We start from the raw sequence: 16727 nt of genomic DNA, 5'->3' as shown, positions 1-16727 counted from the left end.
TGCGACACTTGTGTCCAAGGATTTTGTGACCTGGTCTTAAAAGGCAACCAGATTGGTCTGACAGGACCTGCCCCTAATGAACCCATGTTGGTTGCCCCTAAGCACAATCTCCCCTGCTGGTTTCTCGCAGATGTGCATCTGGGTAATTTTCTGAAAGACCTTCCCCAGGACCAAGGCAAGACTAACAGGCCTATAGTTACCTGGGTCCTCCTTCCTCCCTTTTTTGAAAATGGGGACCACATTGGCCCTTTTCCAGTTCTCTGGCACCTGGCCACAGCACCACGTGTGCTTGTAAAGCCGTGCCAGGGGTCCCACAATGACTCCTGTCAATTCCCTCAGCACCCTGGGGTGGATATCATCTGGACCTGCTGATTTAAACATGTCAAGCCCCACCAGAAGTTCCCTAACTAGGTCCTCTCTGACCCTAGGCCAGGTGTTGCCTCTCCAGAGTCTGTCCAGAATCCCACTGAGGGGGATGTCCCGATCCCTGCTCAGAAAAATGGAGGCAAAGAATTTGTTAAAGAGGTCAGTTTTATCATCTGGTGCAACCACCATCTTGCCAAACATGTCCTATGTGTGTGTGTATGTAAATGTGTGACTGTGTGTATAATTGTGTGTGTGTGTGTGTGTGTGTATAATCCAAAACTACTACAAAAAGCTGCAACTTCAAATAGCTCTTAAAAATAAAACATAGCAATAAACTATGTATGAATATAGTTACTGTTATGAGAAATTAAATATCCAGTAGAGTTAATTCTTTGAAAATTAATACACTTAGAGGGATATCTATAATTGCCATGCCTCATTATATTGGCAGGCACATGACATGCCATTATGTTCTGCAAGTAAGCATGATGTCATTTTAATGAAATATCAAGAAGGGTGATTCAAAAAGAAATACTTGACTGTAAAAAAAACATTAAATAATTCTTACAACTTACAATATGATTTCAAAGCTGTATACAAAAAGTAACTAAATGCAAACATAACTGCTCAGTGAGAAGCATAAGGAATATCATTGTCCCCATTATCATTATGTACATATTCTGGTACCATGATTTGTCCAGGGCTGGACTGGGAGTTGACAATACAGCTGAGATTAGAATTAAGGCTTTGGGCCCAGATCTAGTCTGATTCTGTAGACATCTATACAGGACTTAAATAAAGTTCATTTGCCTAAATTCCCATGAGCATAGACAGAAAGATACCCTCTTAACCTTTGGGACTTCATAGAGAACAGAGTAGAATTTGTAAGCCTTCTCAGTGATTTTAATATTACGTGACTTATATTTGGGTTTCTTTTTTCAGATAAGCACTCAAATATTGAATGCAGATAATTAAAAAAGCTTTTAGAAAGAACTGTGCTTTGATTCCACATACTGTTAAGGATCTGAACATCATGGGTTTTTTCTTTTTCTTTTCTAGACTTGAATGCTTGGATGTTTACACTATGACCAAATGTCATTAGAAACAAAACTCAAATTTGAACAACAAATTCAAGGGGTCTTAGACTTCTGTGTAGTCTTTAATACCCACTTTAATCACAGAGACATTATTTCTAATTTTTTAATTAGCCCTATCCAGAGTAGTACACAGTGGACACAACTACAGGAGATGCTGGAAATGCAGTAGTCTAATTCTACTGCACATTAGTGTATCATGGTGAAAGTTGTGCCAATGTGCTAATGCACGGTAGAATGAATCTACTGTGCATTAGCATCATATAAATAACATGTGTTGGTGCACCAATTATGATGCATTAAGTTTAGTACCTGTAATAACAGGTACTAACTTAATATGCCATAATTATTGCACATTAATGCACATGCCCCGTTTGAATTAATCAGGATTTGTTTAACATGCTTTTCAGTATAGTTTGGATTTCTCCAATATTTTGGGTATTGAGGATGTGCAATTGAAACCATGTGCTTTAATATATATTTTAATTCCAACTTCTGAGTTTGAGAAAACATTTTCATTCCACTGAAAAGAAGAAATGCACTTTGGGTGAAATTCAGTTCATCCAGATTGTGAAGGAAGAATATAAGGTCACCTGGCCCACCAAAATCCCACTTTAGGGCTCTGCTGAAGTCTTTTGCTCTAGTAGCCAGTGAGAGTGACGTTCCACTTTCTACACACTGCAGAGTTTCCATGCAGGCCATACAAGAACTCATCATAACATAGTACAGGAATTACTATAGTGATGTTAGCATCACACTCCACTCCGGGATAATTAATCAAGGCAGATCTCATTCAGAATGAGTTCTCATAGCCCAGTATGGAAAACAAAAAATGGGGTAGGGTCTAAGGTCACAAATGTATATGTGAGCAAAAGTAGTAGCCTCCATGAATTTATCAAAAAAAAAGTTATGATTACTGTTATATATTGATGGGAATGGCATCTAATGTAGGTAATGCAGATGCCATCATACATATATATCATCTGATACAAAATTGAGACCACTCCAAAATTAAAGTTGCTATTTCAGGCCTTTTCTCTTCTCTGCCAAGTCTTTCTTCACAAGTAGGTATACTCCAGATACTTCAATGGATATTTTTTTTCCTAATCTGAACTGGGGATAACAGCGATACTTTAATCAGTTTAAGTAATTTAAGAAATTTCAAATTAATATTAAGCAACAGTGAGCTTTTTGAAGATAGATACAATACTGATTTTATGAGTGGATCTGTGCAGGAAAGAAAAACATCATATATACTGAATATTCTCAAAGCAAAGACAATTGCTTATAACAATGCTATATCACACATGCCAGTTTTTTCCCTTTGTGTATACCCCCGGTACCTAATCATATGCTGCATAAGCATATATGTCCATTCATTTCCTACCTACCTGTACATATAAAATAATTTAAATGCTTTTCAAATAAATTCTGAGTAAATAATTCCCTAAATACCATTTTTTCTAGCTCTAGCTTCTACCTTTCTGTGATTGAAACTGAAAAATCACTGCATATTTTGATCACTTACCGTTTATTATGCATAGCCAAACATTTTCAAATTTCTGGAAATCATCATCCTCACTGGAATTCTGAATAAAATAGTCAAAGGATAGAGAAATCCTTAAAAATTCTTGTGGCGTGATTCTATAGCAAAGTGTATGACTGGGTTGAGGGCATCTGGGAACAGTTTTGGGAGAACTTCAAATCTGGAACTGTTTATGTGAAGCAGAATAATTTTGTTTGGCAGTTTTGGTCTTAATTTGAGATTTGCTTTTTTGCCAGTTGGCAATATCTCACCAATCACAAAGCCTGCTGTGGCATCTGTGGTTCCCAGACGTACGTTCCTGTTCCCTCATCATCACTGACACACCCTGTATTGTCTCCTTTATTTGTATGCATAATTGGATAACTATGCTTCTTAGTTAGTATGTATTTCAAACACATCAATATAACAAATGAGGAATGATAGCTATGCATAAAATGTTAAGCTAATATATACATTTGATTTATAAGTTTTAATGCATTTCACTTTTTAAAAATATTTTTCTTATAATTTGTATTAAACTTTCTTAAATTTGGGAAAGGGAAGAAATCATTTCATTCAACTGATTTTGGCTGGATTCCTAAACATGGCCCTTTCCCCCAACAGTATAACTATAGGTAGGTGAATGGGATGCCAACTAAGAGGAGGGACCAGAGTGGTGGTCCCCTAGGCTAGGGACAAAAGTTAGACATAAACTGGCTTAAGTGATCAGAAACATTTTTAAACCTGTAACAGAACAAAAGTTCAGTGCAGATAAACCAGTTTCAAGATGGCTAAAACTGGTTTACAATAAACCTGGTTGAATGTAGTATCAGACTTAACTAATTTGAGTCAAAATGATTTATAGAACTTGTGTCCCAGACCCCTTCCTGGTTTAAGTTAAACCGGAGTCCCCAAGCATCCCAATATGCTTTTCAGCCCTGGGCTAGGCTGTCAGCTCCAGAGAGCAGGGCTGGCCCCACCCCTCTGCTCGTCAGCCAGCCTTCACTGCTCAGGCTAGAAAGGGGGTGAGGGGGGAAGCTTGGCTGGGGATCACAGCTGGTTTGCCTGGGGGGCAGCTCCTACTAGACCTTTCCTGTCCCAGAATGGAGGGGATAGGGTCTTGGGGCAGGACAGGGTAACAGTCTGAGATGGACTGCCCCCACACAGCCAAACCCCCGCTGGAGTCTAGGAGGAGCTTTAATCTCCCTTTCCCCAGCTCAATGTGCTGCTCATAACCCCTGCTCTGTGCTCAAGCAGAGCTCAGACAGGCGACAGCCTGAGGACTGCCCTCCCCCAGGCAAACCCCTGCTGGGATCTGGGGTCTGGGATCTGCCTCCCAGGTGGTACCTGCCTGCTAGCACCATGCCTGGGTGATCCCAGGGGCACTGCCACCATGGAGGAAAACACTGGGCCCTGCAAAGCTTAGGGGCTGTGCAACTCGGCGGCAGCTCATGCAGGCAAGCTCCACTGAGAAAAAAAAAAGCAGCAAAGGACCTGATCTTTATTTTTTTTTCTCCTAGAGCCTATTTGCCTCTCCTGCAGCTGGAGGACGAGCTGCCAGCAGGCCCTGAGCTGCATAGGGGCCCAGTCCTTCCCTCTGTGGTAGCAGCACCCTTGGGCAGTACCTACCTGCTACCAGCCCACCCAGGTGGTCCTGAGGGACACCGCCACCATGGTGGGAAGGACTGGGGGTCCCCACAGCTCAGGGATCACTTGGCCTACTGGCAGATCATCTTCTGGCCATGGGAGATATGAGCAGGCTCTGGGAGACAAAAAAAAATGGTGAGGGGCCCAGTCCTTTTTTTTCCCAGCGTCTACCAGCCTGTCTCTCATCTGTGGGGTGAGCTGCTGGTGGGCTGAGCAGTCCCTGAGCTGCAGGGGGCCCTGGTCCTTCCCTCCATGGTGGCACTGCCCTCTGGGGCCACCTGGGTGGGATGCTAGTGGGTGGGTGTTGCCCAGGGGATGCCACTGCCACAGAGGGAAGAACTGGACCCACATCCAGTTCACCCCCTGGCCGCAGGAGATGTGGGCAGTGTCTGGGGGAAAAAAACAGGATTGGGCCCCTCATCGCTTTTTGTTTTTCTGGTGAAGCCTACCCACAGCAATCAGGAGGAGGAGAGAGGCAGGTGAGCTGGCAGGGAGCCATCACTGTGATGTGATAGAAGTCCCTAAATTGAAACGGTGGGTTTTTAATCAACACAAATAAAAAGCTGCCAATTAATCCCCACCTTTTCAACTTAGGGAGAACTAAACTGCCTTCACTTGTACAAGCAGCCCTGGATACCTGGTTGTAAGGAGACACTCTGCCCCAGGATTACATAAAATTTATGCAAGGCTTTGTCTTGTCTTTTTGGTTTATTACATTCCATTTTAATTTACATTAAGTTGTATGCTCTTGCTCTGTGTTTTACTGAGCTGTATTGTAGCTTAGGCAAAGATTATTTTATTGTTCTTTGTTGTGTGCGTGATGTTGCAAATTGCTGCATTCAATACATGCTTGCTTCAGAGAAAAGACTACTCCCCCTCCCCCCACTGACCTCCATGTGGATTTAAACCCACACCCCACAGTGGGCTAGCCTCAGCTGGTGCCTGGCCACACCCCCTCTGCTCCAGCAGGGAGGGGTGAAAGCCTTTTGGAGGGCTTGTCTCTCCCTCCCTTGGTAGCATGCTGTAGCACCCCCTGGCTTTTAGCTTGAGCCACTGCAGGCATGTGGCTGCATTTCCTGATTCAAAAGTAAATGTCTGTTCAGTTGTTAATCGATTCAATCTGCATAGCTTAGACTACCCTACAAAGATTGAATCAATTCAGGCTCAGGCTTTTTGAATGTCTGTCCCTAGCCCTAGGGAGTCTGTGCCATGGCAGTAGAGGCAGCAGCAACAGCCCCACACCATAGTGGCAGTAGTAGCAGCTGGGTTCAGGGATTCTAGCCACTGCTGTAGTATCAGCAGCAACAAATAGGGCAGTCAGACTGTCAGTGGTGGCCCCAGGTAAGACTGACATATCTCTGCCCCACTCTCCAGCACTTGGCACCCTACCTTCCCCTTGGCAGAGTTTTGCCCAATGTGCAAAACTTTCTGGTTATGTCATTGCTTCCCCCCAACTCTTTTTAAAGCAGGAAGTGAGAATCTTTCCATTGAGCACAATGGGCTTTTTGTGATCAGGACCTTTATGAGGTGTGCTTGTGATCTTACCAAGTGACCTTCTGCAACCTTATGAAATGCATGGCAGCCTCCACAACTCTGCTGGATGAACGAGCACCTTCAGGGACTGAGTATTGTACAGCAGTTGTCTCAACATATGAACATCATCAGTATATTTTTCACAGCGTAGCTACATTAGCCAGGGATGCACCAGACAGCCTTCCTTATTGGAACACTTCAGGAGCTTAGTTGAAAATCCTATGAGAAGTGCACTATGCATGCACAGCATGTGATATTCATTAAGTCACACATTTGATTGTTCCTCAAGGAAAGCTATTTCCTTACTCTAGAGCTGTTCCAAGTCATAAGAATACTTCCATCATTTGTTAAGTGTGTTTTTTGCACTCTCTTCCTACTCCAAAATGGCTGAACCGTTTTATTCAAACATCCAAATAAAACTTTTCGGTTTCCACCTCTTAGTTTGGAAATTTCAGACTAAAAGTAAAAAAGTTTTAGTAAATTAAAACAGGGGGTGAAAATGCAAAACTACAGCTGTAATTTTAGAAGTCAATTCTCCCCCCAGTTATAAACTTCTAGCTTCATGTCAGCACAGAAATATCAAATGTTAGCAAGGCTGCAACAACCAAAAATATATATCCTACTCTTGGCTTATTCTTAGCCCTGGCATAGAATGTAGGTCAACAAATGATTTTTATACACACACACACACACACACACACAAAACTCTTTCTGTTAGGGCTCTTTAAAACAGTCTATAGCTAAAGGGGGAGGGAGACTATCTCCTTAAAGACTACTGAAAAATCTTACATTTAATGTTTCATTGCCACAAGGCATCTCTAAACCTTCTGAATCACAATTTTAGTTTAGCATTTGGGGACTTATCACCAAGATTCACATTGTTATGTAAATCCCTATGAACCACAAGGAGCATATCAGAAGCAAATTGAAAGTATGTATTTCTTTTTTGGAACAAAGTGCAAAAAAGAAACCCGTACTTTAAGCTCAGCTTCTATAGTCAGGGAAATATCCTCCTTACCATAAGGATGTGCAAGTCTCATTAAACAAAAATAGGTGTGTTTCATTCTGTGTTTGAAAAAGGGATAAAAAGGATAAAAATAACTAAAATTATTGGTGAAAACCTGAATTGTTACCAGAGTTTTTTTAATGGAATGAACATTTATCCTACTCAAACACAAGTGCCCTTTACCTCTGTATGTATATTTCCCAGTTTAATTAAATAGATATAGTAAGATCTCTTTTTTCCATGATCAGCAAATAAGATGTTGACCTGGAATCTTAAAGACCCTTTTTAGGAAACTGTGAAATGCATCTCTGAGGAACTCAGTGACCTAACTTCAAATCCCTTACCCAATACATCGTCTCATCTTTGGGAAAGAGGTAAGAAATTTTACTCCAATGGCTGATAGATTATGGTTATAGAGACAGAATATTTAGAGGATACAGTACACATTTTTAAATATACATTATTTAATCATCGTTCATTTCTAAAGGATTTAGTGGCAGTGGGATTGATTCAAAATCCTAAATTGAGACAGCCTCAAATTTGCAGAAAGTTCAGATTTTAATATAAAAAATGTTAAGCAATCAATTTCAGAATAATTTCTGGTTGGGTTTTCCTAAGAGCAGATTTATTTAGTTATTTTTTTTCTTAGAGAAAAGCACCTGAAGATCAATGGGAAGGGGCCATTCATAACTCTCCCAAACTTCCAGCAGTTAGGATTTTCACCTTTATATTTGGGCAGAAGCAGCAGCCTGTTTCTTATAAGGAGAGAAGTTCATATGATAATTTACAACCAGCATGGTACTTGAATGGGTGGCCAATTTTATGGACATTTTTGTGAATGGGCCAATTTTATGGCTTGTTGTCTGGTGCTTAAATTCGAATGTGTGGCAAGTTAAGACTTGCTGTCCCACCCTGCAGCAGGACTCAACTGCAATTCTTTTGAAATGCCAGCTTCCCCAACTTGGCTCGTCTCACTTGTCAAGTTGAAAGCCATGACCTGGCAGCCAGCTGCTGGGACCGCAACTTTCAACTTACAAAGCAGTGAGAATCCCTGCCCAGCAGCTGCAGACCCACAACCCCAGTAGCTCCCCATATTGTGCTGCATACTTGGGTTTTAAAGATCTCAACATCCCAGGATCCTGGGATCTCAGACCCTCTCCCCAGTCCCAGGGTCTCTAGGTGCTGAGACATCTAAAAACTGTACATGTAGCTGGCCTTTGATTTTTATCCCTGGGTGTTGGTCTCTGCTGATGGTTATTTCTGGGTCTTTTCTACTTTTTCAGTTTTGTTTTTCTTTTTCTCTGATTGTCCCCCACCTGCACAGCTGTGAGTTGCCACTTGACGGTTGGCAAGCGGGGTCCTGACTAGGAGCTACAGCTCTGAGTTGTCTCTACAACGCTGGTAAGCCAGGTCAGGCTTCTATCCCTGCTCTAGGTGGCTGGGGGAGGGGGGTGGGGAGTGGTGAGAAGTGGGTTGTGGGGGAAGAGTGGGAACATGAAGCTGCAAAGCAAAGAGTTAATGGGATGGGGATGGATAATGAAGTAAGAGGTGGATAGGAAATGGAGGTAGAGTGAAGGAATTCAAACATTGAAGGATAAAATAAAAAGAAGTAAAAACCAATAAAAGATATAGAGGAAGTAAGAAGGTCTCATGTTTTAATAAATTGGGGTTTGGGTGTTGGAGGTACTGGTAATGCTTCTCAGGGTAGTGGTAAGGGAAGGTGCTTTTGGGAGAGCTACTATCCTTGTCCTGGAAAGGAAGCCCTAGTTCATGGGAACCCAATCTGACCATACCTTATTTCCCTCCCAGACCCACCAACCCAACTGCTGGGCCCTTTTGTGCCCTGATACCTGGCTAGCTGGCATGTAATCTTCAGGCTTTTTGCAAGGTGTTACAGCCCTGAGGGCAAGAAAGTCACATCCCCAGGGGTGAAGGGGAGCTGGGTTGGTGCCAGAACTGCCCCCTGGGCAGTAGAGTTAAAGTTTATCCACGTAGAATAGGAGAGTGGGGGAAGAGACGCTGCATCCTGGGATGCTGGAGGACTGAAACATGGGTGGCTCATATGTAGGGAGTGGCCATACATTAATGGAACATGAGCTGGGTAACACAGATCAGAGATAAACCTGCCCCAGTGGCATAACTTTAAGCCACCTAAAGCATGCTTGAAACTAGTTTCAGGTGGACAATCCAGAACTTCAGAGTTCTAGGAGCTGCCTAAAATTAATGTGTAACAAGGCCCATAGTTTTTCTAGTTCTCTTTCCAAGCAAGAGATGTTTTAAACTTTGGATACTGCAGTTGCTACTTACTCAATCTCTCAAGCCCTCCCTTCTCCCCCACCCCAACTTCTTAGAGAGGCAGTTCTGGGAGAGGGGATGCTGAGGGAACTGCAGCAAAGCTCGTTTTCTGCCATAGGAATTGGCTAGAGTCAATTCTTAAAGAAGAGTTGTTATCTAGCAACTGAGGAATAAAATAAAATCCCTGGTAGGAAGGAATGTCCAGATGCTGGGCTGGTGTATATGTTTAAGTAAGGCAAGTTACATTTAGAATGTAGGTCCATGAGACCTACTTCTCTGCTGCAAACCACAACCTATAGACTACAAGCATACATAAAAGGGCATGACAATTATAACAATATTTTACGAAAACACTTCTAGTAGTTTGAATGTTTATTGGCTATTGAAAGTGCAAGAGTTAAGAATATGAAAAACCTGTCTATCTAAAAACATTTGTTCCTACATTTCTAATTAATTTAGTTAACTACTTTGCTTCATTGGTTTTGGTAAAGAGCCATTAATCTGGTTTCAATTGAGTGTTCCAAAGAGACATTAGTTGGGAAGTCAGTCATTTTTGTGAGGTGTGTATGTTCAGTTTGTGAGTCATGGCCTAATTATATAAAGTTGCCTGGATCTCTTTATAATTTTGGGCAGCTAGTATGGCTCGTACATTAAGAATAATATGTTTTATTTCAGTTTCAAAGTAAGCACCAAGCCAATGTGAGAAGAAAGGGGTTTCTTAGAGTTTTATATGAGAGAGGCTGTACATCAGTGTGGGCTACTTTTGTGTGTCATTTGATATATCTTTGTTAGCTATTTCAAAGAGCAATTAAAATAGTATTACTAATGTCAATGATGATACCTACTTGGAAAGGATATGTTTTCTATGTGTTTTATATCAGAACATATGTTTTCTTAGAAACAATTTAAGAAATGGTTTTTAATTAACATTTTAATGAACATTTTGAATTTTTGATGAAAAACGGTAAATATTTTTGAAAGCATCAGAAAAATATTATTAATGAAGTTTGAAATTTTACTAACATATTTTGTTCAGATTTTTTTTAATCAACAATATAACTGATTGGACCATTTAAAATTGCAAGAGATTACAAAAAATGACATGAACATTTAAAATACCGTGAAAAAGAAACATTTAAAAACATGTTATCAAATATTTTGCCCAGTTTTGAACTGGCTTTGCCTACTAGCTTTTAAACAATCACCATTAATGTGAAGTTCAGGTATGGCTTCACCCAAACAGCTATGCTGCTCCAGAGATCATGGCTGAAAATATAACTGCCAGAAGCAGTTGTTATGGGAAGGATTTCACAGTATTGGATAAAAAAGAACTGCCACTTCTTTCTTGAAGTATTGTCTTGCATTTTTTGATGGCGTTCAAGACAGTAGTGTGCACCAGTGTGGTACATCAGGAAACAAGTAGTCAAAACAGATGGAAAAAACTGACCTTTTACCGGTGCTAATTAAGCTCAAAATTGTGAGGTACAACTTTGACTGTTTACAAGAACAATGTTGAAGCAATAGAAGCAAAGTAATAACCCTTTGTGGAAAACTACGTTGGAAATATCCTTGCTCATAATTTATAAAACTTCATGATAGTAAACAGATGTATTGTCGTAATAGTTTAAAGTATGAGAGGATTTGTGTGTTTTACGTGTGCATCTCTCTTTCTCCTTTATCGCTTTTACACTGGTTTAATACATTTTGTAGAAAAATCATAAGATTAGCAAGGATTTGTATTTTAAAATGATAAAACAAACAACAATTACCCCAAGTAAGTGATAAGATCATTCTTTGAACTCTTGGAGCCTGCCTATTTTAAATCTATCACATCAGCATCCCATACTTCACATTTGGGCTAACATTGTAGGAACAGAAGTTACACATAAACTGGTTTAAGTGATGAGAAACTGGTTTAAACCTGTAACAGAACAGAAACTCAGTTCACATAAACCAGATTCAAAATGGCTGAAAGCAGCATAAAATAAACCTGGTTGAATGTACTATTACACTTAACTGATTTGGATCAAACCATTTTATGGAACTTCTGTCCCAGACTCTTTCCTGGTACAAGTTAAATCAGAGTCCCCCAGCATCCCAGGATGCTTTGAAGCCCTGGGCTAAGCTATGCTGTCTGCTCCAGAGAGCAGGGCTGGTCCTGCCCCTTCTGCTCCCTTGCTGGAGCAGTGAGGGCTGGCTAATGGGAGGAGTGGGGGTTGGGGGCGCAAGCCTGGCTGGGGTGCAGCTCAGTTTATGGGGGGTGGCTGTCCCATCCCCCCCAGGCAACCTCCAGCTAGGGTCTGAGACCTGGGAAGGGGGTTAAACACCCCTTTCCCCACTAAAACTTACTGCTGGCTGCAACTGTGGAGTACAAAACCCAGAGGCACATGGATGCAGGAAGTAGAAGTGATGAGCAACCCTGCAGAGTCCTGCCTCTGTACTTCAGGACTGAAAATCCCAGAGACCTTGGGGACAGCAGGAGGAGGAAGCGAATACACATCCAGAGAGCCTTTTCTAGTGCCCCCCGGCTTCTGGCCTGAGCCACTTCAGGCATGTGGCTATATTTCTTGAAACAAAGGTAAATCTCTATTCAATTCTGTTTCAATTTAATCTATGCAGCTTAAACTAACCTGCAAAGACTGAATTGATTCAACCTAGGGCTGTTTGACTGCCTGTACCTAGCCTTGGAGAACAGAGCTTTCCCAAGGAAAACACTACTTCTAACTAGGCTAGTTTGAGGATTTCTTCTTTTCTAGCATGGCTAGCATGAATTCATCTTTTGTGATCTTGAGGTATACATACTGTGCTGGACTTAATATTCCTCCTTGTGCTATAATTTGAATACATACCCCTTTCTTGAGCAGCTATCAAATGCTTCAAGCAGAAATTATTAGTTCCTGTCATCTTGCTAAGAGCCAATTTACCAATCTCTTCCTCCTAGTGGCTCAGTTAGAAACACTGAATCATAGAAAAGTACTTTTACCACCTGGGGACATTATTGAATCCAACTCCCTATTCAAGACAGGGTCACCCCCATCTAAAATGTGTCTAACATGCTCTTAAAAACTTCCAGAGATGGAGTTATCTAGAGATGGATTGATTGCACTTAGACCTGGGAAATAATTTTGCATATTTAAATGAAAAAAATGGGTCTATCAATATGATATGCAAAGTCATGAATGAAGGCATTTTTTAATTTATCATGTTAGAAATTCTGTTCTCTTGTTTTCTTTTAGTTTTTATCATCTTCCCCCTTGCTAACTCTGAGGAAAGTATGAATAGTAATGATTACAGAGCAGCTTCTTGATCATAAAGTTGCCAAGAAGTAATGACAAGAAGCTTAAAGAAGGCTTTCCACCAAATCACTCGGTATAAGCAACTCTTTAATGGTAAATGTAAGCATGAAAATAAAATATTTGTATATTTTTATTTATCCCTCACTGTGTAGCTGTTAAAATGACACAGTGAATACTGTGAATATGTTAGGCAAATCTTCAGAGAGATTTGTTTTGTTTTTCTCTTTTTCTGGAAACAAGATCATTTCAAATATGAAAACATGACTCAGATATGAAGATTGTTGGGACTGTATCAGATTAGATGCAAAGATAAAGATGGTTTGTTTTTGGCATTATTTCTGACCCGACTCTCTCCTCCTCCTCTATAAAGTTATAAGAAAAATTGTTCACTCAGCTATGTATACAACATGTTGTAAAGGAAAATAAAAATGTAGAATTCTCCCAATTGTAGTGAAATAAAATATACCTGATACAGATAGCTGCAGTGCCTTGACATGCAAACACTAGTATCCCTTTGAAGGAGTGTTATTAAGTGCCAATACAATTCCATTTGACTTTAACAAAAGAGTTTGCTGCCATAGAAGCTTTCTGTCCAAGACTATTCCTAAGTGGCTTTCAAAGATTTTTTTTTAAGATGTTACCAACTTTAAAGTAAGTTATTATTAGTAAACATGGAGTCAGACTAATAGATGAATTAGTGCAATCATCTTGGTTCCCATTTTATAATCATTTTGTGGCTGTGGTAGGATTAAAACATGCTATACACTGTGTCAATTCAGAAATAGCAGACATTGAAGTGTAAAAACAATGCCACCCACAACCCAGGTTGACGAATGGTGTTCCCCAGAAATAAAAGGAATCAATATCCTTTTCTTGGCCATGTACATACCTGTAAAAGGACTGAAAGATCTTTCCTTTTCTTTTAAAAATATATCTAGATGCATTAAAGCTAAGGTAAAAGTGCCCTGTTTACAGGCTATTGAAGCATAGCTCCATTATTTCTTTAACCTCATTATGAGAAGGCAGTGTGGTTAGCACCATGCTCCAGTCACCTTTACCTCTAGGTAGATCCTGGTACCCATTGGAGTGGAGGCTGGAATTCTTGGTAGTTTGCAAATGCTTGCCATGAGTTAGAAGGCCAAATTCAGTCTAAGCTATTACTGTGTTGTATTGATTCAACACTGTACCAGTTTCATGTGTAGCCTCATGATTCCACCAGTACAGGATAATGCCCAGATACTGCAGTTCAGCCAGACCTAGGGACAGAGCCAGGATGTGTATCACCCACTACCTCTTTGTGTATATAAAATTTGAGTATGTAATGAAAGTCATTTAGGCAACATTTTAATTTCAGTGAAGTAAAATACAAATGTAATAGGATTTTGTCCTACAGAAGCAGGTTATATAGTTAAATCTAAATCAGATCCTGAGGCAATGCTTACTAACATGATACTAAAACCTGCACACTTGAAAAATAAAGGTAGGAATTATATTCCTGTTGTGCATCGAAGTGGCAGTTTTCTAGCCAAGTTCCAAAAACTCCACATCCTAACAGGTAACAATTCTATATACCCTAAAGTTTGAAAGTGCCCAATAGACTAATATTCAGTAGACGAAAAACTGCTGGTATATATAGTAAATCATGAACACGTAAACATTGTGAATATGTATTGGCATCCATCAAAGTCCTAAAAAATAAGGAGCTGGAAATCTATGATTAGTAAGTGTTTGACTCAGGAGGAAAAGGAAGCTCCCCTCCCTTGCCCACCACTATCTTTCTGGCCCAAGAGCTTAGAGCACTTACTTAGGAAACTAAAGACACACCTCTGGGATCACCCTTAGATACATCGTGTTTGTCTGGCCTGATGTGTCATGTCTCTCAGATGCCTTTGCTATTGTCCCATTATTTTCCTACTGCCCATCCCACCAGGGTCCATTCTGTCTGCCACTGGGAGTGGGAAATGTCGTTGCCCTTGAACACAATGGCAAGGGGTACTTAGAAATGCCACCAACTCCCTGAGTTCCTTGGCTAAACCATGCCCTAAATCATAAAGATGTTGATAGCTAGCATATTTACAGTGATATAACAGTAACATAAATGGATACAGCATTTCATGGACTTTTTAATGAGACTACAACATGGCATATCAGCAAGCCTCCAAAACTTAATGGGATCCAGGTACATTAGGCCTGTGCGAAGCAGCTAGTATTCGCTTCGGATTTGGATTCAGCTGATTTGGGGGACAGTGATTCAATCTGATGATTCGAATTGATGTCCCAAATCAATTCAGCCAAATCTGACTTGGAGATTTGGTTGCTGCTGAATCTCTGAATCACCCCGGCCCATCCTTCACCCACTCTCCCAGCCCCGGCAATGGCTGTCCCACCCGCCCCAGTTCCTGGCACTTTGAAAAAAAAAGCCCTGACTCACCAGGTGCTGCCAGGTGTGGGGGCCGATCCCTGCTGCCCCCCACTGTCCCATGCTGCACAGGGGGCTCTGCATGAGCTCTGTGATTCTCCACCACTGTCCTAACCCTCCCCCATGGCTGCCCGGCCCTTAAAGGGCCCTGATCTGGCCCTTTAAGGAAAAAAAAAAACCCCAAAACCCCAAACTTACAGGTTCCTGTCCAGTGGGGGGCAATCCCCACTGCCCTGTGTTACTTGGGGGGCTCTTCCTGCTCTCCATGCAGTAGCTGGTGAGTTCAGGAGGGGTGCTTTTTTTTTCTTAAAGGGCTGGAGCTGGAGTGGGCAGGGCAGCCAGGGGGCGGGGAGAAGGGGCGGGGGGCTCATGCAGAGGCCCCTATGTGGCATGGGGCAGTGGGGGACAGCAGGGATCTCCCCCCTGTTCGGCAGCACCCAGTGAGTAGGGGCTTTTTTTTAAAGCACCGGGAGCTGGGATGGTTGGGGAAGCCATGGGAGGGGCTGAGGGAGTGGGCAGGGAGCAGGACTCTGAATTGAATCAGCACCCAAAGCTTTGCACAGCCCTAATGTATATCTCCCACTTCATGGGCATGTACATTAAATACCCAGGTATTGGGGCTAATAATAATTGGAAAATCTTCCTTCCCTCCTTACTTTTCCCAGGATTTGAAGTCGGATACATGTGCAGCTGAGCTATGGACATGTATAAGTTCTGCAAATGGACAGCAAGTAGTCTAGGGTTGCAGGCTTATGCATTCAAGGTGTAAACTAGGGGCCAAGAACAGCTAGAAAACTGCTACTGGGACATGGAGACACAAATAGAATCACAGCTGAACTAACTGAGAATAAGCCATCTGCTTGCCTAATACTCTTTATATGGCTTTTAGTAATAATGTTTTAATAAGAACTTCTTCCTTCACGAGTCTGCTTCTTCTGCAGGGTTGAATTTCTAAATTTAGTTTTATTGGTTTAGGATGAATCACAGAAAGTCTTGTGATGAGCCAAAGTCCTTTGCTAAATACATTAATTAATTAGAACAAATATAATGACACTCCAATGCAAAATATGCCCTGAAAAAAGTATTTGTGAAAATATAGGTAATCTTCTTTATCTAGCATTGTAGATCTCAATTATAGATAAAGAATTATACTTCATCAAATGGCAGTCGGATGAGAATTATCTAATACTTAGCTGACACAGCTTCATTTTTAATTACCATTCTACAAATTGGTTCTCTTTTTGAAGAACAAACAAACATATGGCAATGTGGCCATATTGAATTTAGCTTCAGTACAAAGCTAAACTCAATATGAATTGAGCTGAAAGTCAAATGTTAACCAGTATTATTTAATAAAAGTTGTGTTCTTTTAAAATTTTTCCCCATACACTTTAAAACTGTGTATACAACATTTTGATGCCATTAGGAATAATCAGATAATTTATTACTTATGATATAATTATACCAGTTTACAAGTTACTGGTACTTGTAATTATACAAGTACTTCTTGCATTATAGGAAAAAAGATGCATATTATGCCAAAATC

The sequence above is a fragment of the Alligator sinensis genome, unplaced genomic scaffold (genome assembly GCF_000455745.1).
Source record: "Alligator sinensis unplaced genomic scaffold, ASM45574v1 scaffold312_2, whole genome shotgun sequence".
In the NCBI taxonomy this organism is placed as follows: domain Eukaryota; kingdom Metazoa; phylum Chordata; order Crocodylia; family Alligatoridae; genus Alligator; species Alligator sinensis.
The sequence above is the reverse complement of the archived record's forward strand: the minus strand, read 5'-3'. Positions refer to the sequence as shown.